Source organism: Macaca nemestrina, chromosome 8, assembly GCF_043159975.1.
Source record: "Macaca nemestrina isolate mMacNem1 chromosome 8, mMacNem.hap1, whole genome shotgun sequence".
In the NCBI taxonomy this organism is placed as follows: domain Eukaryota; kingdom Metazoa; phylum Chordata; class Mammalia; order Primates; family Cercopithecidae; genus Macaca; species Macaca nemestrina.
In genome coordinates, this window is record NC_092132.1 from 128,281,137 (window position 1) to 128,307,372 (window position 26,236).

Sequence of the window (26,236 nt, forward strand, 5' to 3'; positions counted from 1 at the left end):
CCCTCACCAGATGTTGAATCTGCCAGCATCTAGATTTTGGACTTCCCAGCCTCCAGAACCATGAGAGATAAATGTTTTTTGTTAAAACCACCCGGTCTATGGCATTTTTGCTATAGCAGCCTGAGCTAAGACAGTGCCCATCAGCTGCCAAGCACTGTGCCGGGAAACAGGGGGCATCAAGAGAACAAGACAGACATGATCCCTCCCCCATGGCACTTACATCTCTCAGGTGAGATGACATCAAACAAATAGTTATTTAAATACTAATCATAGTAGTTCTAAATGCTAGAGGAACATGTATGGGGCACTATGGGGGCATTTAATAAGAGGAAGCAGCTGGGTGTGGTGGCTCATGCCTGTAATCCCAGCACTTTGAGATGCCAAGGCAGGAGGATCATTTGAGCCCAGGAGTTTGCAACCAGCCTGGGCAACATAGTGAGACCCCACATTTAAAAAAATTTAAAAATTAGCTGGGTGTGGTGGTGCCCACCTGTAATGTCAGCTACTTGGGAGGCTGAGGTGGGAGAATTGTTTGAGCCCAGGAGTTTGAGGCTGCAGTGAACTATGATCTCACTACTATACTCCAGCCTGGGCAACAGAGAGACACACTGGTGCTAAGGGAAAAAAAAAAAAAAAAACAAAACAACCTAACCTCATCCAGGAGGTCATGTTTATCTTGAGAAATGAGATTTAACCTGTGTTTTGGGCAGGTCCTCCCTCCTAAAATGTGTGTCGAAATCCTAATCCCCAGTATCTCGGAATGTGATCGTACTTGAAGATAGAGACTTTAAAAAGCTGACGAAGGTAAAAGGAGGCCGTTAGGTGGGCCCTAGTGGAATCTGACTGGTGTCCTTAGAAGAACAAGAAATTTGGCCACACAAGAGAGCACCAGCAAGGCACACGCACAGAAGGACGACCATGTGAGGATATGTGGCAAAACAGCTGTCAACAAGCCAAGGAGAGAGGCTCAGGAGAAACCAATTCTGCTGACACCTGGATCTTGGACTTCCAGACTCCAGAATTATGAGAAAATACATTTCTGGTGTTTAAGGCCTGCAGTCTGTGGCATTTTGCATCGGCAGCCCCAGCTGACTAATACAAGTGGAAACCCAGGAGTGAGTAGGAGCTGCTTAGACTAAGGGGCATTGTAAGCCAAGGAAAGAACATCTGGTGTGATCCTCAAAGCCACGAATAAGGCTCAGAGAAGAGCAGTTAGAATTGTGGGCCCTGGAGGCCAATGGGCTGGACTCAAATCAACTAAACCTACGGAAAGTCACATCACTCTCGGTACCTCTATGTTTTTCATCTGTAAAATGCAGTGGATTCTAGATTCTATTGTGGCATTGTCTGAGGAGGATTAACGAGCTGAGCTGTAAAGTGTTTAGTGCTGTGCCTGCCTGGCACGTAGTGCTGGAAATGCTCAAAATATCGTTTATTGTCTGAGGATAGCTCGTCATCCTCAGAGTTTAGCTGGAATGTTACCTACCGTGGCGCGTCTTGACTGGTACTCTGCCAATCCAAGTAAAATTGTTCTCTTTCCCTTGTTGGGAAGGAAGACCATCTGTCTTTAAAATCTGGATTCTCCATTTTGTATTACGGAAGTCTTGGATTTTGTCCTAATGTCTTTTGCTGTAGGCCTTGGAAACCTACCATTTGAAAAAAGAAGTAAAATTAGGCCTCTGGGGAGGGAGGACTGACGATGCTATGGGAGGACTCATGAGGGTTTACGGGAACGGGAGCAGGGGAGGGGACACTGGCTCTGACAGGGATCTGGTTTCTGTTCCTGAGCACTCGTGGCCTAGGAAGTGCTGGAGATGGGGCGGGGGAGGGTGGGTGGGAAGTGGGACCATGCTGGGGCCACCGCTAAGAGCCAAGAGCCTTAGGGCCTCTGGAGGGGACACTGCCTTGCGATGCCAGGAGAGTCAGACGTTCCTGGCTGGGTACAGTGACTCACACCTGTCACCCCAGCGCTCTGGGAGGCCGAGGCAGGTGGATCCCTTGAGGCTAGGAGTTTGAGGCCAGCCTGGTCAACATGGTGAAACCCTGTCTCTACAAAAAGTACAAAAATTAGCCAGGTGTGGTGGTGGGCGCCTGTAATCCCAGCTACTTGGGAGGCTGAGGCACGAGAATCGCTTGAACCCGGGAGGCGGAGGTTGCAGTGAGCTGCGACTGTACCACTGCACTCCAGCCTGGGCGACAGAATGAGACTCTGTCTCAAAAAATAAAAAAAAAAGCGGGGGGGCTGGAGGACTGGATATCCAGCAGACAGGGGTGCAGGTAGGATGGAGAGAAGCTCCTGCACCTCTTCCTCTGAGCCATGTTGGAGTACTTTTTATGCATCCCAAATTAGGGATTTCAGAGGCAGAACAGCATGTTACCAGATAACCACACCATTATATCTTGTTCATCTATAGACTACCTCACTGGACTCAGATCCTTAAGGACAAGTATTATGTCTTTTCTCTCTGCATCCTCCATGGTTAGCATAATCCGTAGTCTCTATTTATTTATTTATTCTTATTTATTGTTATTTTTAAGAGACAAGGTTGCACTCTGTTGCAGAGGCTGGAGTGCAGCAGCACAATCATAGCTCACTGCAGCCTCAAGCTCTTGGGCTCAAGCGATCCTCCTGCCTTGGCCTCCTGAATAGTTGGGGCTATGGGCACATGCCACTGTGCTGGCTTCTATTTGTTGCATAAAACCCTAACTTACAGTTAAAGCATTTGAGGCTGAGTGATTGAGTGACTTACTTAAGGTCACATGCCTGGTAGCAGAGTCATATCTAAAACCCAGAGTATCCACAGTGGAGCCTCTGTTCTTGCTGGCAAACCCTTGAAAGCAGAAGTGTGTCTTATTCTTTCTCTCTGGTACCATGGCTAGGCTGCAGTTCATGGATCACAGGAAGAACCTGAGCAATGTGGTATGATCTAAAAGACTGGTTAGTGGGTTGATTGATAAAGCTGTTTGCGTGAAGTCCAGAGCAGATAAACCATCCTCATCCTTCCAGGGCAACAACACCTACAGCCATTCTCATTCATTCATGCCAAAGATACTTGGGAAGAGGAATGTTCCATGTGTCAGCTTATTTTTTTATTTTTTTTAAACATATGTTTTAGTCTTTTACATTTATGCTCGGCAAGGCAGTGGAAACACCGTGGTTTTTTATTCATTTATTCAACATATATTTAGCAAACATCTACTGTATCCTAGAGATTCACTGGCTGGCTGTCTAAATGCAAGCAGGTCTATCTCTCTGTGTTCCAGTTCATACATGCATAAATTGAGGACAATAACATCGATTGCCAGGTTAGCCTTAAGTTTAAAAGAGGAAAGTACATGACATCTTGGGGTATATTAATATCACTTAACCCTCCCACCAGGGTCAGTGACAACTATAATCAGTTGTCTCTTGAATCAATAATCAGTTGTCTCTAGAATTCAGTTCTCTTTTGCGGTGCTGGGGAGGCACTGGGTGCCTTCTGAAAAGCTGTTGATGCCTTGACTTAGTTTATTAAGTTATTGTGAAACAAGCGGGGAGGGACTTCTCTGGGCAGAGTCCTTCCTGTGCCTGGCACATGAATAATGCATAGGAAATATATAGTCAGTCAATACAGTTACTCTGGCCTCTGAAATGGAAGGGGCATTTTAATAATGCGAGAAAGGTGAAATGCAACCTTTTCTTCTTCTGGCCATGGTATCTTTCTATGCATTGGGAAAAGAAAGTTTCCTAGCCAAATGGGATTATGTTGTTTCAGCAGAAATTCTCTATCAGTTAGCAGCCAGGCGTGGTGGCTCACACCTATAATCCCAGCACTTTGGGAGGCCAAGGCAGGTGGATCGCTTGAGGCTAGGAGTTTGAGACCAGCCTGGCCAACATGGTGAAACCCCGTCTCTACTAAAAATACAATAATTAGCTGGGCATGGTGGTGCACACCTGTAGTCCCAGCTACTTGGAAGGCTGAGGCAGGAGAATTGCTTGCACCTGGGAGGCGGAGGTTGCAGTGAGCCAAGATTGCACCACTGCATTCCAGCCTGGGCAACAGAGAGAGACTCTGTCTCTAAATAAGTAAATAAATTATCTATCATTTAGGATTACATTCATTTGCATATAGTGGAAACATTTCTCCCCTTAGCCCCCTATATTTCTTAGATAAGAGAAAATTCTATTTGTCATGTAAAAGATTAAAGTTAGGCATTGTAGGGCTGGTGTGACAGTTTCACAAAGACATTAGAGGGTCCTCCCAACTCTACCTCTGGGATGGCCTCATGGCCCATGGTGACTGCTAGTGCTCCAGCCATCACATCTGTGTTCAAGACAGCAAATAGAGGAATGGGGAGATGAGATGAGCTTCCATTCCCTTTTAAATAGACTTTCCTAAGTCCCAGATCTTCCTACTGACATCTCTTTGGTGAGAAATTGAACATATGTCCACACCTTATACAAGGAAGTCTGTGAAAGGAAGTGTTTCAGCTAGGCAGGAACTTACTCAGCTAAAAATTGGGGTTCTGATACAAAGAAGGAAGGGCAGATGGATGTTTAAGGCAGGCAAATTGCAGGGTCTCTCACACCTTCCATTCTGGAGAAGGCACATAGCTGTTTTTCCCTTCTGTGTTTCTCCTACCCTACGCAGGAACTGTCATTAGTGTCTTCACATCTTACATTGAGGGAAACAGAAGTGATGACGCCGTGTTTTTCATCCCAGGCCAAAACGAAAGAAGAAATGGTGTCATTCTTCCACCTACACACTCATGCTCTTTTTCTCAAATGTTCTGTTCCCTTCTCACACCTCTCCCTCCCTCTCTCTGTGCCTTTCCTGACACGTGCACAGAGCTTCTGTTAAATCTGCCCTCTGAACTGCAAACAGATGCTTGCTATCCCTGAAATTGATCACCGAACATTGTGTGCTTGGTCCTTTGATATTCTCTGCTTGCCATGGATGCAGAGCATTTCACCTTGTTCAAGGGAAGCAGCCTCAAAGAAAGGGGTAGCAGCCCCAAAGAAAGGGGGAGCCCTCTATGCAGCGGGGTCTGCTGGATGAGGAACAGGGTTCTTGTCAGGATTGGGACCTGTATTCATCCAGTTAATGATTACAGACAGTGCTCATCTCAAGACACTTCTGTTCTCTCATTTGGAGCACAGGGAATTAATGTTACCTTTCATACAAAATATGAAACCTCTTACTTTTCAAACAAAATAGATGGAGATTAATAACATAAGAAGCATTTGGGTGTCATAACATTTTGTAGGATGCCTATTATCTACTAATCTAATTATTTACCATGGCAGAATTGAAACCAGCATTTGAAATGGTGGTTGGGGTGAGGGACTGGGCTGGGGAAAGACCAGAAGGCCTGGCTAAGCCCTGGTGCAGCCATTAGATTCCGGGTGAAGTGGACTGTGCCTTCATCCTTCAAATGACGATGAGACTGTCTACTTCATAGCATCCTTTGAGCATAGAATTAGGTAACACATGGGAAACCCTAACAGAGGACTTGGCACATAGGAAGGACTCAGTGATTGATTTGTTCCTTTTTCCTAGAGGGGAAGTGTAGAGAATAAAGGGACAAGAATAGAAGGAAGAGATGACTTGAGGAGTTGAAGTGGGAGCTGTTTTAAGCAGGTCCTTACCAACCCAGTAGTCGAATTCAATTAAACTCTCAGAAATAAGCAAACACGCCATCCATTCTACTTTATGTCGTCGTACTCTAAGACCAATTCTGTTCAACAGACAGCTCATTTATAAAACGTTACATATCAAGGAGTTATTTTTTTAAACTGCTAAGCTCTAAATACTTTTTCTAGGTTAAACATAAGATTGGAGTCATTTTTTTTAAAAAAATGAAATCTTCCGAACGGCATTTCATTTTCCAAAAAGGAAACCGACATGTAAAGAATTTCAGTGTCTATTTTACACTGCTAATCAGTTTCCTTTCCTCTGTCATTCCACTTTCTCTCCCTACCCTGAAAGATGGTGACCAAGCTTCAGAAGTATCTAAATTACAGGGCTGGGCGTGGTGGCTCATGCCTGTAATCTCAGCAATTTGAGAGGCCGAGGCGGACAGATCATTTGAGGTCAGGAGTTCAAGACCAGCCTGGCCAATGTGAAGAAACCCCGTCTCTACAAAAAATACAAAAAAATTAGCTGGGCATGGTGGCACGTGCCTGGAGTCCCAGCTACTCAGGAGTCTGAGGCAGGAGAATCACTTGAACTTGGCAGGCAGAGGTTGCAGTGAGCTGAGATTGCACTACTGCACTCCAGCCTGGGCAACAGACTGAGACCCTGTCTCAAAAAAAAAAAAAAAAAAAATAATATAATAATAATAATAATAATATCTGGATTACTAAGATGCCAGCATAGGTCTGCCATGAGCTTCTGTGAACCCCTCCAACCTTGGTCCCCTGAGGCCAGGACACTCAGGGATTCCCCAGCTGCCCCAAGGTGCTCACCCAGGAAAACATGCTGTGCCCCTCTGCCTACAGCTGTTTCATCAAGTCTGCCTGCTGCCCCACATGCAGGTGTGTGGGAAAGGGGCAGCAGGAGAAAGAATTCAAACAACTCAGAGCAGAAGCATCCTTGCTACTGTGCCTGCAAACTGCAGCCTGCGGAGAACCAGGGAACATCATTTTTCTACATTTCATTATGTAGCCTTGGAAAAAGATGGAGAAATGAACACTTAAAGCCGTCGGGGTATGAAACGAGCTTGTGTCAAAGGGTCAAATACACGAACAACCTAGAGAGTGTGTTCATGTGGTCCCCCGACCCAACTTCAGCCCTCAATTCTCTATGCATTCCTTTGGCAAATATTGTGGAAAGTCTATAGAGCTCCTGGCATGTTTGCATACATTACTTTATCTAATCCTCGGGCCCTGGATTAGGGTGAGATGGATGGAGGCACTCGCCTCTTGTGCAAAATTTAAGGGGGTGCCTCCCCCAAAACACCCTTACTCAGTAATCAAGATGAATAATATTCAATCCAATATTTAAGATAATAAAAAATGCAAAAAGTTAATGATGAGAAAATTACCAACATCTTATTTCATTTTTATTCGTATAAAGTTATGGGGTAGAAGTGCAATTTTGTTACATGAATAGATTGTGTAGTGGTCAAGTCAGGGCTTTTAGGGTATGCATCACCCAAATAATGTACATTGTACCTATTAAGTAATTTATCATCATCCAGCCCCCTCAAAATTTTAAATAAAGACGAGGTATCACTATTGATGACTTTTTGTTTCTTTTGCCTCAGCTCCTCAATGGCTGGTCATTTTTTAAAATTATACTCTTGGGGTAGGATGTGGAATGGCATTTTGTAGACAAAAATGATTGCACGTCCAACGAGCTGGGGAAGTTACTCTAGCCTAAGTGGAGACCCAGGATTTGAACCTGGGACTTTCGACTCCATTGTGCCCTTATAAAACTGTAGCCACAGGCCTGGTTTTGTGGTGCCGACATCTTTAGCACTATGCCTTCCTCAAACTATTTGTTAATGTGTGTTCCAGGCAGCCCGCACTTTTGCCTCTGAAAATAACTGCTTTTCGGAGGTGCCAGAGGAGAGAATCGGTGGAGTGCCCTCCTCGAGTGGGAACACAGACCCACCCAAGCCTAGAATCATCGTCTTCTGGGTGAGCAAAACATTTACTTCTCTGTGAATAACAAAGTCAGCCTGTGAGTCCCTGAAGCCATTTGACCCTTCCTTTAAGCGCCTCACTGGTGGAATGGGAGGCTGACCATGGAATCAGTTAGAGTAATAGCAAATTCTAGAATCCATTCTGAGCGGGGTTACCATTCAGGTCACGAGGTCGTTGGACTCAGCTGAGGCTTTTCACGCAGCCTTTTCATGGGAAAGGAGCCTGTAGAAACCCGCGCTTCGCTTCCTGCATGGCGGGTAGAGCGGCGGGAGAAGGGGAGGCTTCCTGGTTGGCCGCAGGACCTGCTTCCCAAGTGCCCGGAGCCTTTGGCGTGGAACTGCTCCAGGGTCTGGTCTGGACGTGGGGGCGCCACGCCAGGCTCCCGCTGTCGCTGCTGCTCGCACACTGCTACCTACGGTGCTCCGGGGCCCGGCCCTGGCCTGCCCTGGCCTGCCCTGGCCTGCCCTGCTGCCGGCGCCTTGCCTTGGAGCAAAGGCAGCTGTAACGCCCTGACAAGATTCCAGCAGAGGCCTCCCGGATTCATTACCGCAACTCAGGCTTCATCTTCCCCTGGGTAACTGAAGGCTTTACTAAAGCCCTGGTCTCACTTTACCTGCTTATCCCACCAGCAGAGTTGTTGTTGTTGTTGTCGTCTTGCTATGTTGCTTAGGCTGGCCTTGAGCTCCTGGGCTCAAACCATCCTCCCATCTCAGCCGCCCGAGTTGCTGGGTAAGCCAGACTATTGGTGAGCCAGGTGCATGAACCCGGGTGCCTGGTTTAGAGACCTTCACTTTGGTAGGCGAGTGAGACTCCCTCTCCAAGTGCATCTTTAGGACCCAGTAAATTCGACTTATATCACCAAGCTATGGCCCCCCTTTGCTCTCCTGCTTATCGTCATAATCAAAATAATTGCTCCTCTTTACTGAGCAGTCCCCCAGGTAGCAGGCTCAGTGTCACAGATCATTTTGCAGACATCACTGTGTTTAACTTCCTCCAAACGCTTTAAGTTAGGTGCTGTTATTGTCTTCATGCTGTAGATGAAGAAACAGGCCTAGAAATATATGTAAATGTATCTATCCAACTCACTCAGCTGGTAAGTGGCCATATCAGATTTTTATTTTTTATGTTTTTAGCTGGAATTTTGCTCTGTCACCCAGGACGAAGTGCAGTGGTGCCATCTCGGCTCACTGCAACCTTCGCCTCCTGGATTCAAGCGATTCTCCTTCCTCAGCCTCCCAAATGGCTGGGATTACAGGGGCCTGCCACCATGCCCGGCTAATTTTTGTATTTTTAGTAGAGACGGGGTTTCATCATGTTGGCCAGGCTGGTCTCGAACTCCTGACCTGAAGGGATCCACCCGCCTCGGCCTCTCAAAGTGCTGGGATTACTGGCTTGAGCCCCCGCTGGCCTGGTGTCAGGTTTTAAATCCAAGTGGGAGAATTCCAGGGCCCAGACACTTACTCAGATAACATCTTCTGCAAGGCTCTGTCGGATCTCATTCAATCCTCACATACTGAGCATCTGCTCCAGGCCATGTGCTCTGCTTAGGGCTTGCTGAATTCCTACAACAGCTGCGTCAAGTACACACACATGTTAAAACGATTTTGCAGATAAAGAAAACTAGGCTCAAGATGTTACTAGTCTTTTCTTCTGTTGGATGTTGAGTCTGGATGCGTGCCTCGGGTTGGATAGAAAGATGGAAAGAACTTGAACTATTGATGATATCATTGAGGCGCTGCACTAATGAACTACCTGGAGCCAGCCTACCTCTGGATTTCTTGTCCTGAGAACAGGCAAACATACTTGTTATTTTTAAGGATTTGATTTACTGTTTCTGTTATTTGTGGATGGAAGCAGCCCAGCTGACAGAACTGGGATTCCAACACAAGTTAATCAGACTTCAAGAGCGATTAGACATGTTTTCCAGACCATCATCCTATCTTGTATCATAAAATTATTAAAAAGTCACAAGTTCCTCAGGCGTGGGGTGATTTTTACATGTGGGAGAGATAAGACACCAATGAATGAAACAGTAAGGATTGAGCGGTCAAGCCAGTGAATGTTTTAGAAAGTGTTAGAAATCGTAGAAATTAAACAAGTCTGGACAATTGGTTTTCTGCAAAGGTAAAAGATCTAGAAAAAAACCCAAAGAACAAAAGAAGCAATAGCCCCTGCTTAGGAACAGAATGCTCTTTGTTCCAAAGTCTGCACAGATGCTCGTTACACCCATATCCAGTCCCATCTAGAGCCCTAGTGAAATGGACAGTGTCATACAGTAGCAGAGAGGGGCAATTGGACCGCTACCTGCCATGATTGGTGTGCATGGGTTTATAAAACAAACATGCTATTTAATAATACATGATTACTGTATACATGTTACCTGTTTTCAAAGAGATACGATTCTGTTAAGTTTAGCTCGCAGTGCAACCACACAGAACAGTGAGTAATCTTCCTTAGCTGACTCAGCAAGATTTCCCCCTTAGAACCGTGCAGGGTCACGGGCCAGCTGTGATCGTCATTGCAGGGTGGTATGGAATATAATGATTTCAGGGTGATGGAGTGCGAAATACGCCCTCTTTCACTTAATAATGGTTTCCAGGAACACATTTTAATAGCTCGGGCTAACAAGCCAGTAAACAGATCCTGTGCACGCTTGAACCAAGTGGCTTTGACAGCCTTGCTTCTAGAGAATTAAGGACCCGCAGAGCTGGTGGGCTGAAACAACTCTGATACATAGAAAGGCAGGTTGAGAGGCAGAGTTCTTGTCACAGTCCTGTCTTTTATTTATTTATTAATTTTTAATTTTTTTATTTTTTTGAGACAGAGTCTCACTCTGTCACCTAGGCTGGAGTGCAGTGGTGCACTGCATTCTTGGCTCACTGCAAGCCTCTGCCTCCCAGGTTGAAGCGATTCTCTGCTTCAGCCTCCCAAATAGCTGGGATTACAGATGTGTGCCACCCTGCCTGGTTAATTTTTGTATTTTTAGTAGAGATGGGGTTTCATCATGATGGCCAGGCTGGTCTTGAACTCCTGGCTTCAAGTGATCCGCCCGCCTCAGCCTCCCAAAGTGTTGGGATTACAGGCGTGAGCCACCACCCCTGGCCACAGTCCTGTCTTTTAGATAACTTGTATTACTGCCTGTGCCTGCCTTCACTCATCTATTTATAGAATGGGGCATTAGAGCCAGCCCTCTGTGGATTCTGCATTTCTGGACTTGACCAACCACAGATCAAAACTCTTTGGAAAAAAAAATTGTGTCTGTACTGAACATGTACAGACTTATTAATTATTATTCCCTAAACAACATAGCACAACAAGTATACACATGGCATTTATGTTGTATTATGTATTATGAAAAATCTAGAGATGATTTAAAGTATACAGGAGGATGTGTGTAGATTATATGCAAATACTATGCCACCTGATATCAGGGATTTGAGCATCCTCAAATTTTGGTATCTGCAGGGATTCCTGGAATGGTCCCTCGTGGATACTGAAAGGCAACTCTGCTTCCTTGTTTCCCAGAAAGTTGTAGAGGTAATTTTGTCTGTAAAGTAGTTTGAGATATAGGCATCATGCAGATAGGTGTCTTTACCTGTACTGTTTATTTTCTTCAGATGGTGAGGTCATTCTGAAATGAATTCTTCAGTTCCCAACCCTACAAAGAAGTGGCAAATTAATCAAAATAATAGCAGTGCTCTAAGCCAGAAGTTTAAAGCTTACCAAATCAATGAAGACCCATTTCAGAATCTCACAAATGTGTAGTCTCTGAAAGGTTGGCTTTAAAATCACTTGGAGGAGGTAACTTACTTACGATATCTATGTCCAGGCCTCATGCCAAGCCTATTGGATCGGAATGGGATGTAGGCTCAGGACCTAGAAATCTGCCTATGACAATCTCCTCCGATGAATCTTGGGATGAATACTAGGGTTTTAGATAGGCTGGTTTAGCCCTTGGAAAACAAAATAGCATGAAACCTGAAGCGTCATTCATGTATCAAGGGCATTCAGTACAGGATATAGTAGTGGAAGGCTTCTACTCCCAAACATGGTTCTTTAGCCCCAGTGCAGAGGGCTACAGAATGAGCTCCATCCCTGGGGAGGAACATCTGCCTGCAAGCACTGGCCTGGGCCAGGTGGTTCAGGGTGGGTTGCCAGCTCAGTGATTTGTGTAAGCTGATACACTCAGGGGTGGGGAAGGGCAGAGCTCCTACTAACCTCATCAGCCCTCACTCTGTCCTCAGAACTCAACCCAGCCGTTGCTTCCTCTGGACAGCCTTTCTTGACCTTTGTTGCTCTGGTTTAATTTTGTTTATTATTCTGAAATTATTTTTCATTGTGGTAAAATATACTTAGCATAGAATTTACAATCTTAACCATTTTTTTAAGTATACAATTCAGCAGTCCTCAGTACATTCACATTGTTGTACAACGATCACCATCGTCTATTTCCAGACCTCCTTGCTTACTGCAGAATTGGCACTCTGCACCCGTTAAACACCAACTCCCATTTCCCCTTTCCTCCAGCCTCTGGCAACCCCATTCCACTTTCTGTCTCTATGAATTTGACTCCTCTAGGGACCTCATGTAAGTGGAATCTTGCAGTATTTAGGGTTTTGTGAGTGGCTTATTTTACTAAACATAATGTCCTCAAGTTCCATCCACATTGTAGCATGGGTCAGAATTTTCCTTCTTTTTAAAGCTAAATATTCCATGATATACCAGACTTTGCTTACCCATTCATCCATCAATGGACACTTGGATTGCTTTCACCTTTCGGCTGTTGGAAATAATGCTGCTGTCAACATGGGTGTGCAAATGTCTCTTTGAGACCCTGTTCTCAATTCTTTCAGGTGTCTACCGTAAAGTGGGATTGCTGGATCGTATAGCAATTCTATTTTTATTTTTTTGAGGAACTGTCATCGTGTTTCCCATGGCAGCCCTCGGGAGTAAGGTAATTGTCCATTGATTTTTGTAATTATTTGATTGTCTGTCTTCCTACCATGAGTGCAGGGACTCTGTTTATTTTTGCAGCCTTAGCTCCTGTATCTAGAGTGATGCCTCAGACATGGTAGTTCCTGAAATACCTAATGAATGAATGAATGAATGAGTCAGCCTAATATGAACACAGCATTGTATAGAGGCCGCCTCTGCACTTAATGAGTTTACAAATTAGTCAGTGAGACGTGACCCACACAAGGCAGTGAGTAAATATGAGAAGGATATAATTATGTACTAAACCCTAAACTGTGGTTCAGTTTTTAAGCATAAGAGGAATTCAGAGAAGTAGAAATTTTTGTGGATGGGAATAGTCAAGGAAAAATGGGTGGGTTTTGAATAGAATGAAGGAAGGCAGTTTAGGAAGAGTCAAGAGTTTCCTTCCTCTTCTCTCCTAGGACTATTGAAGCATAATTGACAAATTAAAAATTGTGTATATTTGAGGTATACAACATGATGATTTGATATATGTACACATTGTGAAATAATCACCACATTCAAGCTAATTAATATATCTACTATCACACATAGCTACCACTTTCTGTCTTTTTTTTTGTCTTGAGAACACTTAAGATCTAGCCAATTTCAAATATCCATTACCATATTGTCAACTATAGTTACTCTCAGTACCCTAGTTCTCCAGAACCTGTTCTTCCTGTATAACTGAAACTTTGCACCCCTTGACCAAATCTCCCCATCTCCCCATTTTCCCTGTCCCCAGTCCCTGGTAACCATCCCTCTATTCTCTGCTTTTGTGAATTTAATTTTTTTTTACACTCCCCATTTAAGTGAGATCATGCAGTACTTGCCTTTCTGTGCCTGGCTTATTTCACTTAGCATAATGTCCCTCTAGGTTCATCCACATTGTCACAAATAACAGGATTTCTTCCTTTTTTAAAGCTGAACGGTTTTCCATTATGTGTATATACCACATTTTCTTTACCCATCCATCCATTGATGGACACTTAGGTAGCTTTCATATCTTGGCCACTGTGAACAGTGCTGCAGCCAACATGAGAGTGCATGTATCTCTTTGACATACTGATTTCATTTCGTTTGGGTAGATACTCATTATTGGGATTGCTGGATCGTATGGTGTTCTGTTTTTAATTTTTTGAGAAACTTTCATATTGCTTCCCATAATGGCTGCATCCGTTTTCATTCCCACCAATAGTGTGCAAGGGGATGAAGCACCTTCACTTGTGATTCTTTCTTGGAGGCCCACTTTGGAAGGGGAGGCACAGGGTTAGCTAAGGAGTCTGAAGACATCAGCCTAGGGACAGCTGTATGCAATGTGGATTAGATGTGACAAAGGTCTGAAGCAAGCTACCAGGGGAGCTTGCTGTCTCCAAGGCTGCTGCCATGGGGGATGCAGGAACTAACCCCTGCTTGAGAATTCAGCAGGCAGGCAGCGAAGGGGGATCTATCAGTTCTCCCTACAGGAAGCAGAGCAGGAGCCCACACCCTGGCTGAGGGACTGGAAAAACAAGGCTTGGCCCAGTCTAGCAGGGCTGGGGCAGAGGCAGAACTGGAAACAGGGATCAGGAGCAAAGCTTCATCTGCAGGACTCAGACGTATGATAAAAACCAGCCCCAAAAGCTGTGAGCTGGGGCTAACTTCACCCTGAAACATCACACATCCATGCAATAGGAAGAATTCTTCATGCTAAGGGGCTGCAGCCATGAAAGTCCTTTTTGCCCTTTTTTTCTCAGTTGGGATGTGCTCTGGAGCTTGGGCAAGGCTGAGGCTAAAAGAAGGCAGAGTGGTCAGCTCAGCTCTGGAGTGGGGAGGCGGGGAAAGGCAGATGCTGAGGGAGAGGAGCATGTGTCAAGGTTCATATGCAAACAGGGAGTAAACAAGGTGTGTGGGGAGTAGGGTGAGAAGAGAGGGCTGGCTGACTGAGAAGGCAGGGACTGGGTATAATCAGGAACTGAGATGAAATAGAAGCTGATGTTCAGACAGGGTGTGGGAGGCCTGAAAGTCACATGGAGACACTCCTATTTCACTTTCCTCCTCCTCAAGTTAGGAGGGCCAAAATATCACTGCTTTAACATCCAAGCTTAGAATTCCTAGGGTACAGAATGATCTGCTTAACAAAGACCTCGAGGGACCAGCTTGAATCTGAAAAAATAGAACTGAGGGCTTGTGTGGCCAGGGCAAGGTGTGAGTCAGACTCCCTTAATTGGCTCTGCAAGGAAATGAACAGAAGTTTTGGGTTTGGGGAGTGAGAAAACTCTGGACGGGCTCAAGGGAAGAGAGGATGTCTTAGTCTGTTCAGGCAGCTATAACAAAAATGCCATAAACTGGGTGGCTTATAAACACGGACATTTATTGCTTGCAGTTCTGGAGGCTGGGAAGTCCAAGATCAGTGTCTGGGGAGGATCTTGTCCTGATTCATAGGCAGCACCTTCTTGTTGTGCCCTCACATGGTGGACGGGGAAGAGGGATCTCTCTTATAAAAGTACTGATCCCATGCATGAGGACTCTGCCTTTATGATCCAGTCACCTCCCAAAGTTGCGATCTCGGCTCACTGGAACCTCCACCTCCTGGGTTCAAGTGATTCTCGTGCCTCAGCCTCCCGAGTAGCTGGGACTACAGGTGCACACCACCATGCCCAACTAATTTTTGTATTTTTAGTAGCAACGGGGTTTCACCATGTTGGCCAGGCTGGTCTTGAACTCCCGACCTTATGTGATCCACCTGTCTCAGCCTCCCAAAGTGCCTGGATTACAGGTGTGAGCCACGGTGCGTGGTCCCAAAGTCCCCACTTTTTTTTTTTTTTGAGACAGTTCCACCATTGTATTTTGAAACACATAACTTGCTTGATTTCACAGGTTCACAACTATAGGGCAATTTACCTCAGAATGACTCATACCTTGAGTCTCACCATATCTGATTCAGATAATATTTAGATGAGTCTTTGGTCTTAGACTTTAAAGTTGAAGCCGAACAAGTTAAGACTTTGGGAGTTATTGCGGTGGAATGAATGCATTTTGTATGCAAAAAGGACACACATTTTGGAGAGCTGAGGGTAGAATATCATGGTCTGGGTGTTTGTGTTCCCTCCAAATTCGTATATTGAAACCTAGTCATCAATGTGATGGTGTTAGGAGGGGAGGCCTTGGAGAGGTGACTAGGTCATTAGGACGGAGCCTTCATTAATGAGATTAGTGGCCTTATAAAAGAGGCCCCAGAGAGCTGCCTTGGCCCTTCCACCAGGTGAGGACACAGAAGGGGACACAGGAAGACCAGAAAGGAGGCCCTGCTGGCACCTTGATCTTAGACTTCCAGCCTCCAAAACTGTGAGAAATAAATTTCTGTTGTTTATAAGGTGCCCAGTTTATGGCATTTTGTTATAATAGCCTGACTAACTAAGGCATATATTATAAAACCAAGTGTCCATCCCAACATCTGCAGGGATTCTTGGAGTGGGAATGAGAGGTGATGCAGTGGCCTGAAGTTTCTCCTAGTCACTTGTGGCTTACAGGGCTTAGAAGCAGGAGCTCTGCTTTGCATTTTGCCTTCTCTGTGCTGTCCTATTCTGCACCATCTCATCCAACTCATCACTGCCTCCATGCCGTCAGTCCTCAAGGTACCACCAACTCATGGTTGTGTGAAGGACATGCCAGAGGAACATGAAGTATGGTGGGCTCAATGTTTTATGGGACGCCACAAATAGTCTAAAATTGAACATTAATCTCTTCAGTTCTTTTCTATTGTTTTGAGGCAGGGTCTCTCTCTGTTGCCCAAGCTGGAGTGCAGGAGTCTGATCGTAGCTCACTGCAGCCTCCAACTCCTAAGCTCAAGTGATCCAAGTAGCTGGGACTAATCTCTTCAGTTCTTAATGCTTTCTTAGACATTCCTACTACTGAGGAACTGTCCCGTGCAACCCTCTGCTATGGTCTGAATGTTTGTCCACCTCAAAATTCACATATTGAAACCTAACGCACAAGGTGACAGTATTAGGAGGTGGGGCCTTTGGGAAGTGAGTAGGTCATGAGGGTGGAGCCTTTGTGATTGAGATGGTGCCCTTATCCCTGGATATTAGAGTTGCCTTGTCCCTTTTGCCCTTCCACCATGTCAGGACACAGCAAGAAGGCACCACCGATGAGGAATAAGCCCTCACCAGACACTGAATATGATGGCACCTTGATTTTGGACTTTCCAAGCCCCAGAACTGTGACTAATAAATTTCTGCTGTTCACAAGTTGCCCAGTCTAAAGTGTTTTGTTATGGCAGCCCGAATGGACTAAGCACCCTCCTAGTCAGTCTCTAGTTTCAAAGCCCCAGTGCCCCACATTGGACCCAATGACGCACAGCCCAGATCACCTTAAAGAAAGGACCTATTGTCCCCACTGCTGAGAAAGCTTTGAGTAGACAACCTCCAGCTGTCATCCCCTCCATGGTCTGCCTCAGCTGCAGGACCACTTCACCCAGCGTCACACCCAAGGTCATCACCTGAGGTGGCTCATGTCGAGTGACTGATAAAGGAGGACATATGAAGGCCCAGCCATTTCAGCCTAAGTGGGGACAACTCTGACAGGCCGTTTCAGCCCTAGATGGCTCCATAGGGTCTCCTGAGGTTGTGGTGCCTGCAACCAGGCTCAGCCTCTTTTCTCCTATACCCTTGATCCCAAGGGCCCTCTTTAACAGACATCCTGGTCATTAAACTCTGTCTCAGGATCTAACTCGTAGAAAACCCAAACTACAGGCTGGGCACAGTGGCTCACGCCTGTAATCCTAACACTTTGGGAGGCCAAGGCAGGTGGATCGCCTGGGCTCAGGAGTTCGAGACCAGCCTAGGCAACATGGCGAACCCCCGTCTCTATTAAAATACAAAAAATCAGCCAGGCGTGGTGGCATGAGGCTGTAATCCCAGCTGCTCGGGAGGCTGAGATAGGAGAATCGTTTGAACCTGGGAGGTTGAGGTTTCAGTGAGCCAGGATCACACCATTGTACTCCAGCCTGGGCAACAGAACGAGATTCGGTCTCAAAAAGAAAAAAAAAAGAAAACCCAAGCTACAACACCCACTGAGTAGCTGGGACTACAGGCGTGTGCCACCACACCCAGCTAGCTTTTGTATTTTTAGCAGAGATGGGGTTTCCCTATGTTGGCCAGGTTGGTCTCGAATTCCCGACCTCGTGATCCACCCACCTCAGCCTACCAAAGTGTGAGCCACTGCACCCGGCCCTTCAAGAACACTTTTCAAAGGTTGCTGTGCACTGTAGCAACCTAAACACTTCATTCCAGATCCCTGAGTCCTATGTATTTCTAATGTAGACCAATCACAGAAAAAAATGAAAACATTTGCTTGCACACATGAGATATTTGTTCAGTTCCCATCCATTAAAAAGAAACTTTTGAGTTTGTTTTATCACAACTTTAAAAAATCTTAGAAATATGACATTCCAATGTGTTTACAACAGATATTATTTTGAAGAATTTTAAAAATTTTTTCTTGATGAAACCTTTAATGAGAGCCAGCTTTTTTATGGTTAACTATCATTTATTGTACATTTTCTTCTTTAACTTTTATTTTAAGTTCAGGGTACACGTGTGGGTTTGTTATACAGGTAAACTTGTGTCATGGGGGTTTACTGTACAGATTTTCAGGTATTAAGCCTAGTACCTATTAGTTATTTTTCCTAATCCTCTCCCTCCTCCCATCCTTCACCCTCTCATAGGCTCCATTGTCTGTTGTTCCCTTCTATGTGTCCGTGTGTTCTCATCATTTAGCTCCTGCTTGTAAGTGAGAACATGCGGTATGTGGTTTTCTGCTCCTGCATTAGTTTGCTAAGGATAATGGCCTCCAGCTCCATCCGTGTTCCTGCAAAAGACATGATCTTGCTTTTTATGGCTGCATAATATTCCATGTTGTATATGTACCACATTTTCTTTATCCAATCTACTATTGATGGTCATTTAGGTTGATTCCATGTCTTTGCTATTGCACTGCAGTGAACGTACGCATGTGTATGTCTTTATGATAGAACTATTGATATTCCTTTGGGTATATACCCAGTAGTGGGATTACTGGGTCAAATGGTGTTTCTGTTTTTAGATCTCTGAGGAATTGTCACACTTTTCCACAATGGTTGAACTAAACTACTCTCCCACCAACAATATATAAGTGTTCCTTTTTTTCTGCAACCTAACACCTGTTATTTTTTGACCTTTTAAGAGTAGCCATTCTAACTGGTATGAGATGGTATCTCATTGGGGTTTTGATTTGCATTTCTCTAATGATCAGTGATATTGAGCTTTTTTTTCATATGCTTCTTGGCTGCATGCATGTCTTCTTTTGAAAAGTGCCTGTTCATGTCCTTTGTCCACTTTTTAATGAGGTTGTTTTTTTCTTGTAAATTTGTGTATGTCCCTTGTAGATGCTGGATATTAAACCTTTGTCAGATGCATAGTTTGCAAAATTTTTCTCCCATTCTTTAGGTTGTCTGTTTACTCTGTAGATAGTTTCTTTTGCTGTGAAGAAGCTCTTTAGTTTAATCAGATCCTGTTTGTCAATTTTTGCTTTTGGTGCAATTGCTTTTGGCATTTTCGTTATGAAATCCTTGCCTGTTCCCATGTCCAGAATGGTATTGCCTAGCTTGTCTCCCAGAGTTTTTATACCTAGCTTGTCTCCCAGAGTTTTTATAGTTTGGGGTTTTATATTTCAGTCTTTAATCCATCTCGAGTTAATTTTTGTATATGGTGTAAAGAAGGAGTCCAGCTTCAATCTTCTGCATATGGCTAGAGAGTTTTCCTAGCACCATTTATTGAATAGGGTGTTCTTTCCCCATTGCTTGTTTTTGTCAGTTTGTTGAAGATCAGAGAGTATAAAAAAATTTTAAAGATGCTGTTAGATGCAATGTAAAATGTAAACTTTGTGCATCGCAACTTTAAGCTTATGAGTGATTATCATGCCCAATTGTCAATACATCACTGATCGGTATTTAGAGTAGTTGGACCAGAAGTGGATTCAACCAATAAAAATGTACAAGTTGTTCACACACACATTGGTGTCTACCCCAGCAATTGGTAAGTAAGCTGTAGTGGTAGTAGATGATGGCTATCAATGATGGAACAATAGAAAACAATTAATTATCCATGGCCAGTAACTGCTAATAAAGTAATACAGTCACACACATTTCCAAAATGTCTGTGAATTAGGAAGGAGAATAATAAAGGCAGGAAATAGAAGTCAAGTTGTGCCAAAGGACCTAAGCAGGTAATTTTAGAGAAACAGAAATTGTCACATGTATGGCTTGTACCCAAGATCATGTTATCTCTGTTTAAAACAGCTTCAAATGCTAAGGCTGGACAGTGGCGATGAATCCGGGGTAGAACAGTCTGTTGGAGGAAGAGTGGGCAAGACAGGATTGTATTATCAGAGGGCTAAAAAACATCAGTAGTCCAACAGGTCTGAGCTGGCATTAATGTGTCCAAACTCCAGCTGAGAATTAGCATTAGAGACATCTAAGAAAACTTCTACTGGGAAGCTGTGATTCAGAGGCAGGAAATCCAGTCCCTGGGGTGGAATTCCCAGCTGATTTTGCTGGGACTTCACGTTTTGCATCTACCTCCTGGACCCCAGAAATGGCCTCTTCTCCACAGGAGACTCCATAGCCATATCTCTCCAAGTCCAGGGGAGACCCACAAAGGTCCGCATAGAAGGCTGGATGTCTCTGGCCTTCCCTTGAGGCCTGATACACCCCAAGTCATGGCTGCTTTTTGGACCCTGAAAACCCACTTCCCGAGGGTCAGCACTCTTTCGACCCAAGCAACGGAAGCTCCCCTCCACCTGGGACTTCCTTCCTGCCAGCTGTGGGCAGTCTAGCCCCTCAGCTCTCTGAGGGTGCATGGTTCTTTTCAAACTCCCAGGGGTAGTCTTGATCTTTCAGATGTACAGCCACCTTTGTTAGCGACTTAGAACAAATTCCCAAGAGTCGGAAAGGAGGCTTCTTGGGGAAGTACTGTCTGCACAGCACCAGTGACTCTCCTCCCCTCATCGAATCCCGTAAGGAGGATGCAGATCCTTCTGCTGTTAAGGTGAGCTCTATTTACCCTCTTTTTGGAGGACTTGGAGCTTACATTTTCCTCCTCTCCTTTGTACAAGAATCTTAATTTCTGTTTCCAGGATGTGACCCCTGACCTGTAACTCCTTTTTCAGTTTTCTCAAAGGATACTTATGAAGGGGGGCATCCCAGAATTTTGAGTGAGAATAAAGGTTAGACTAACTCATGTTGCCAAGCTAGACTTATCTTAAAGGAAAGAGTCCTCTTTTATTTTTTTTTCTTCCTTGGGCTTCTTTCCAAAGCATTGTTTATAGTTGCGTCTTAAAAAAAAGAAAAAGGAAATTACAGACTTTAAGTTTGACCCTTGCAAAAGGTCTAAATCTGTTCTGGGAACTGGGTTTACAAGACAGAACAGGTCTATGCAAAGAGTTTATAGTCTAACATGATCCACAAACAAGTACATGGGCGCAGCTCTGAAGGAGGCATTTCTCTCCTTAGAAAACATCCTGGGGTTCCCAGCATCAAGTTCAAGGTCACTGTGCAGTGTACAGGGCTCTTTAAGATCTGGCTCCCCCTGCTGCAAACTCACCTTCTCCATCAACGAGTAAGTTGTGTCCAGGCTCTCTCATGACTTTGGTTGTGCTACCTCCTTGCCCTGATTGTCCTTTTCCTCTGACTATACCCATTCACCTTTCTGCAGACAGGTTAAATGGCACTGCCCTTGTAAGACCTTCCTAGATCCTCCCAGAAAGAGTTAGTAACCACTCTGTTCTGGTCCCACTGCATGCTTTCTGTAGCTCATGTGGTTGTGCTGTAATTATTCATTTAAATGTCTTGATGCCCTGACAGCTTACAAGCTCTTCTGGGATGGACTTTATTTGTAGCCTTATTCCCAGCTATACTAGTCCATTTTTGCATGGCTATCACTGCTATAAAGAAATACCTGAGACTGGGTACTTTATAAAGAAAAGAGGTTTAATTGGCTCACAGTTCCACAGGCTGCACAGGAAGTATGGCTGGGGAGGCCTCAGGAAACTTACAATCATGGTGGAAGGTGAAGGAGAAGCAGGCACATCTCACATGGCTGAAGCAGGAGGATGCAAGAGAGTGGGGAGGTGCTACACACTTTTAAACAACCAGATCTTGTGAGAACTCACTTACTATCATGAGAACAGTGAGGGGAAAAACCATGCCCATGATCCAGTCACCTCCCACCAGGTGCTTCCTCCAGCATTGGGGATTACAATTCAACATGAGATTTGGGTGGGGACACAAATCCAAACCATATCACCAGCACAGACTAGGCACTCAATTAATGTTTGCTGAGTAACATGGATGAATGAATGAATGAATGAATGAATGAATGAATGAAGTCTTGAGTGGAAGAGCAATTTTGGTTGTTCAGGTCTAGCATGGGTTTATCAGGAGCCTAGAGGAGGGAATAGGAGAGGCAGAATAAGTGTCTTGAAAATGAAGATGGAGTGGGGCACCAAGGTGAACTTAATTTTCTCTATAATTTTGCCTCTGATTTGCTCTATCTAAGGGGGTGTCATATTTATATAGGAAAGAATGTCATTGAATCACCCTTTGATCGCTGGCCCTTTGTGGACATTTCTCAGGAAGCTCATTCTTCACATGACCCAAATTTTGAGTTAGGTGGTGATCAGATCTGGATTTCCAAATTTACTGTGTAATTTACTGAGTTTAATAAAGAAATAATCCCTTACAATTATGTGATATCTTTCATCTTTAAACCTCAAAGCATTTTCTAACTACTAATAGACTAATAGACATGAAGAGCCCCAGGGGTTTGCTGCTACTGGATCCATTTCTCTGCTGGATAAAAGTATAAGAGAGTTAGCTAACTTGCCAAGAGGGTGGATTATTATTTTTTAAAGACAGTTTTTATTATGGAATATTTTAAACACATAAAAGTAGGGAGAACAGCATGAGGAACATCAATGTACCTACCATCCACCTGTCAACTTGTTGCCTACCTTGTTTTACCCACTTCTACCCTCCCATATGATTTTGATGCAAATATTGCATATCATACATTTTCATCCATAAATATTTCAATATATCCAAAATATAAGGAATCTTTTAAAAAAACATGATAGCAGTAACACACCGTAAACAATAAACAATAATTTCCTAATGGCAAGTAGTGAATCCATTCTCAAATTTCCAATTGTTCTATACATATCATAGATTTAAAATTTTGGTGTTTCTGAATCAATATCTAAATATAGCTCACATATTGTGCTTGGTTGATACATCCTTTACATCTCTTTAAACTTATAGGTTCTCTCTCTCTCTCTTGCACGTTATTTGGTGGAGTCGGGTCTTTTGTTCGGGGGAGCTCTCACACTGAGTTTTTCTGATCGAATCCTCATGTATAATTTAACAGATTCCTCTCATCTCTGCATTTTATGTAAATTGGTAGCTAGATCTGGAGGCTTGATCAGAATGGAGTTTGATTTTTTTTGGCAAGACACCTTTATAGGTGGTGGTGTTTTCTTCTAACTGGGGGCAGATAATGTCTGATTGCCTTTTTTTGGGTGCTGTTAGCAGTTGTTCATGATCTATACTCAGAGACATGAATTTATTAGAGGTTACTTCATTTCTTATTAATGGAATTATATCTATAAAGAGAAACTTTTCTTTAGCATTTGGTTGTTCTGAAGCACATTTTGAATTGGAAAGAAAAATGCTTAGTTCTCTTCCTTTATTTACTAATTTTCAAAATAATGAGTTGATTTAGTAGTATCAGTAATAAATTAGTTAGCTAACAGTTACCAATTAAACTATTTAATATAGCTTTATTGAGGTCTCACTGACATAAACTGTGTGTAAACTGATGAGTTTTGGCAAATCCATATGCCTGTGAAACCGTCATTACAATCATGAAAATGAATATATGAAATTAGGTTTTGAAAGTATTATTATAAACTGGTAGATTTATTTATTGATTGATTTATTTTTATTTTGTTAGACGGAGTCTTGCTTTGTCACCCAGGCTGGAACATTGCATCTTGCCTTCTGGGTTCAAGCAATTCTCCTGCCTCAGCCTCCTGAGCAGCTGGGATTGCAGGCACACACCACCATGCCCAGCTAATTTTTTTTGTATTTTTAGTAGAGATGGGGTTTCACTATGTTGGCCAGGCTAGTCTTGAACTGACCTCAAGTGATCTGACCGCCTTGGCCTCCCAAAATGCTGGGATAACAGGCATAAGCCACTGCGCTCGGCCAAACTGGCAAATTTAAACGTGTATATTTTCCACCATTTTAGTTATTATTCTTTTTGAAGCTTGAATTTTTCCAATTTTGAACAATGGGAGCTTATTGGAGTTACCCTTTATTTTTATTTATTTTTTATTTTAACTTTTTGAGACAGGCTCTTGGTTCTATCACCTCAGGCTGGAGTGCAGTGGCGTAATTATGGCTTACTGCAGCTTCAACCTCCTGGGCTCAAGTGATCCTCCCACCTCAGCCTTCTGAGTAGCTGGAACTACAGGCACATGACATGACACTTGGCTAATTTTTAATTTTTTTTGCAGAGATGGGGTTTTGCCATGTTGCCCAGGCTGGCCTCAAACTTCTGGAGTCAAGGGATCCACCTGCCTTGGCTTCCCGAAATTCTGGGATTACAGGCATAAGCCACTGTGCCTGACCTCCTTTAGTCTTTTTTTTTTTTTTGAGGTGTCACCCAAGCTGGAGTGCAGTGGCGTGATCTTGGCTCACTGCAACCTGCAACCTCCACCTGCTGGGTTCAAACGAGTGTAGCTCAGCCTCCCGAGTATCCTGAGTGACTGGGATTACAAGAGTGCACCACCAGGCCCAGCTATTTTTTTTGTATTTTTAGTAGAGATGGGATTTTGCCATGTTGCCCAGGCTGGTCTCAGACTACTTGACCTCAAGTGATATGCCCATCTTGGCCTCCCAAAGTGCTGGGATTACAGGCGTGAGCCACCATGCCGGGCCCTCTCTTGATTTTTTTGAAACAACTCTCATAGTCTTTGTTAATTTCCTTGCCAATTTCTTATGAGAGGGTGCTCCAGACCTGATATCAGCCTTTTTTCCAAGGAGCCCTGCATCCTCTCAGTGGGAAAGGGGGAACTTCATCTATTATATGGTGTTAAACAAAGGAGCAAAATCCAATATGATATTTAGGGTGGGTTCACAGGCTTACAACGCAAAGCTGCTTTACCAAGCAACTCTGTAATTACCACTTTTGTTTGTATAGTGCCTTTCACTGAAGCAAGTTTACAGGATCAAATTTCATCTTGGGGACAATTCCAGGATGGAAGAAGAAGGTTAGAGAGATTATTATCCCGTTTTATAGTTGGGGAAACAGGTAAAATTGTTGTGGCTTATCCATTATGTTTTAAAAAGCTAAGGGCAAGTTGAATAGAATCTAGCTTCCTAACAATGAAAACAGTGGTTCTCATCTTGTTGCTAGGGGTACCCTGGATTTCACAGCTTCACTTATTATTACTTTTTAATAAAGGGGCTAGAAAGCTTCAAGCAATAGGAAGGAAGGAACACCAGAACTTTCTTTCTTTTCCTTTTCATTTTCCTCTTTTTCTAACTCTCCCTTTTAAATTTTCTAAGTTTCTGAAGGAGCTGGAAAAACATGAAGAGGGGGATGAAAAACTGGGAATTACAGAATCCTGGGCTTCGAAGAGCCCTTTTAAAAAGTTTCATCCCAACCCCCTCCATCTAGACAGCACTGTACTTGGGCTGAATCCAAAGAAATGGGCAGTTCTCCATTTAGAAAGATGCAGTGAAGAGTATTCCACTGTGAACTAAGTCAAATTAGAGTTACAAAAACAAATCCCCAAATAGCAGCTTTAAGTTTATGAAAACGAATCCAAGTCTAAGTGCTTAGAGAGAAAGAAATGACCGTGTGTAAACAGTGGCATGAAGCCAGCGACAGTTGTCTAGGTAGGAAAAGGGCCTGTGCAAGCAGCTCTGCCTTGGATTTCACTGTGTCCACCACTGAAGAAATGGAAAGGCAGCCTGTTTGTGCTAGCTACAGAATTAGCTAGCTATTAACTATTAATTGGCTTAACAGATACTGCACCTTCAATGGTGGCCATGAAGAAACATCATAGATTTAGCTTCCCTAGAGGTCTTTAAATCCATGTAGGATTAGGGCAAGAATTAGAGGCTCTGCGGTCTGGTCAGTGAATGCAGGAATTGGAAACCCTTTATGTATCATCCTGGGCAGTGTTTCCCAAACAAGTGTTCCACCGGTAACGGTATTCCACGGTGAATAAGGGAAATAAGAATATAGCCCTTCTTGGTCAGCACTTTGGGAGGCTCAGGCGGGAGGGCTGCTTGAGCCCAGGAGTTTGAGACCAGCCTAGGCAACATAGTAGGATCTTGTCTCTACAAAAAATAAAATAAAAAATTAGCCAGACTGGGTGTGCTGGCTCACACCTGTAATCTCAGCACTTTGGAAGGCTGAGACAGGAGGATCACTTGAGCTCAGGAGTTCAAGACCAGCCTGGGCAACATAGTAAGACCTCATATCTACACACACACACAAAAAAAAAACCCCACAAAATTATCCAGGCGTGGTGGTGCACGCC

The 26,236-nt window shown here is 44.0% G+C and overlaps 1 long non-coding RNA gene across 1 annotated transcript in view; it reads left to right on the forward strand.

Annotated features, from left to right (window-relative positions):
• Positions 1–1,232: 1,232 nt before the first annotated feature.
• Positions 1,233–26,236, forward strand: part of LOC139355695 (uncharacterized) — a 46,403-nt gene continuing 21,399 nt past the window's right edge. Inside the window, exons 1-2 of the long non-coding RNA XR_011606557.1 lie at positions 1,233–1,287; positions 7,502–7,624. This is a non-coding gene — a long non-coding RNA (uncharacterized lncRNA). The remainder of the gene's footprint in view (positions 1,288–7,501; positions 7,625–26,236) is intronic.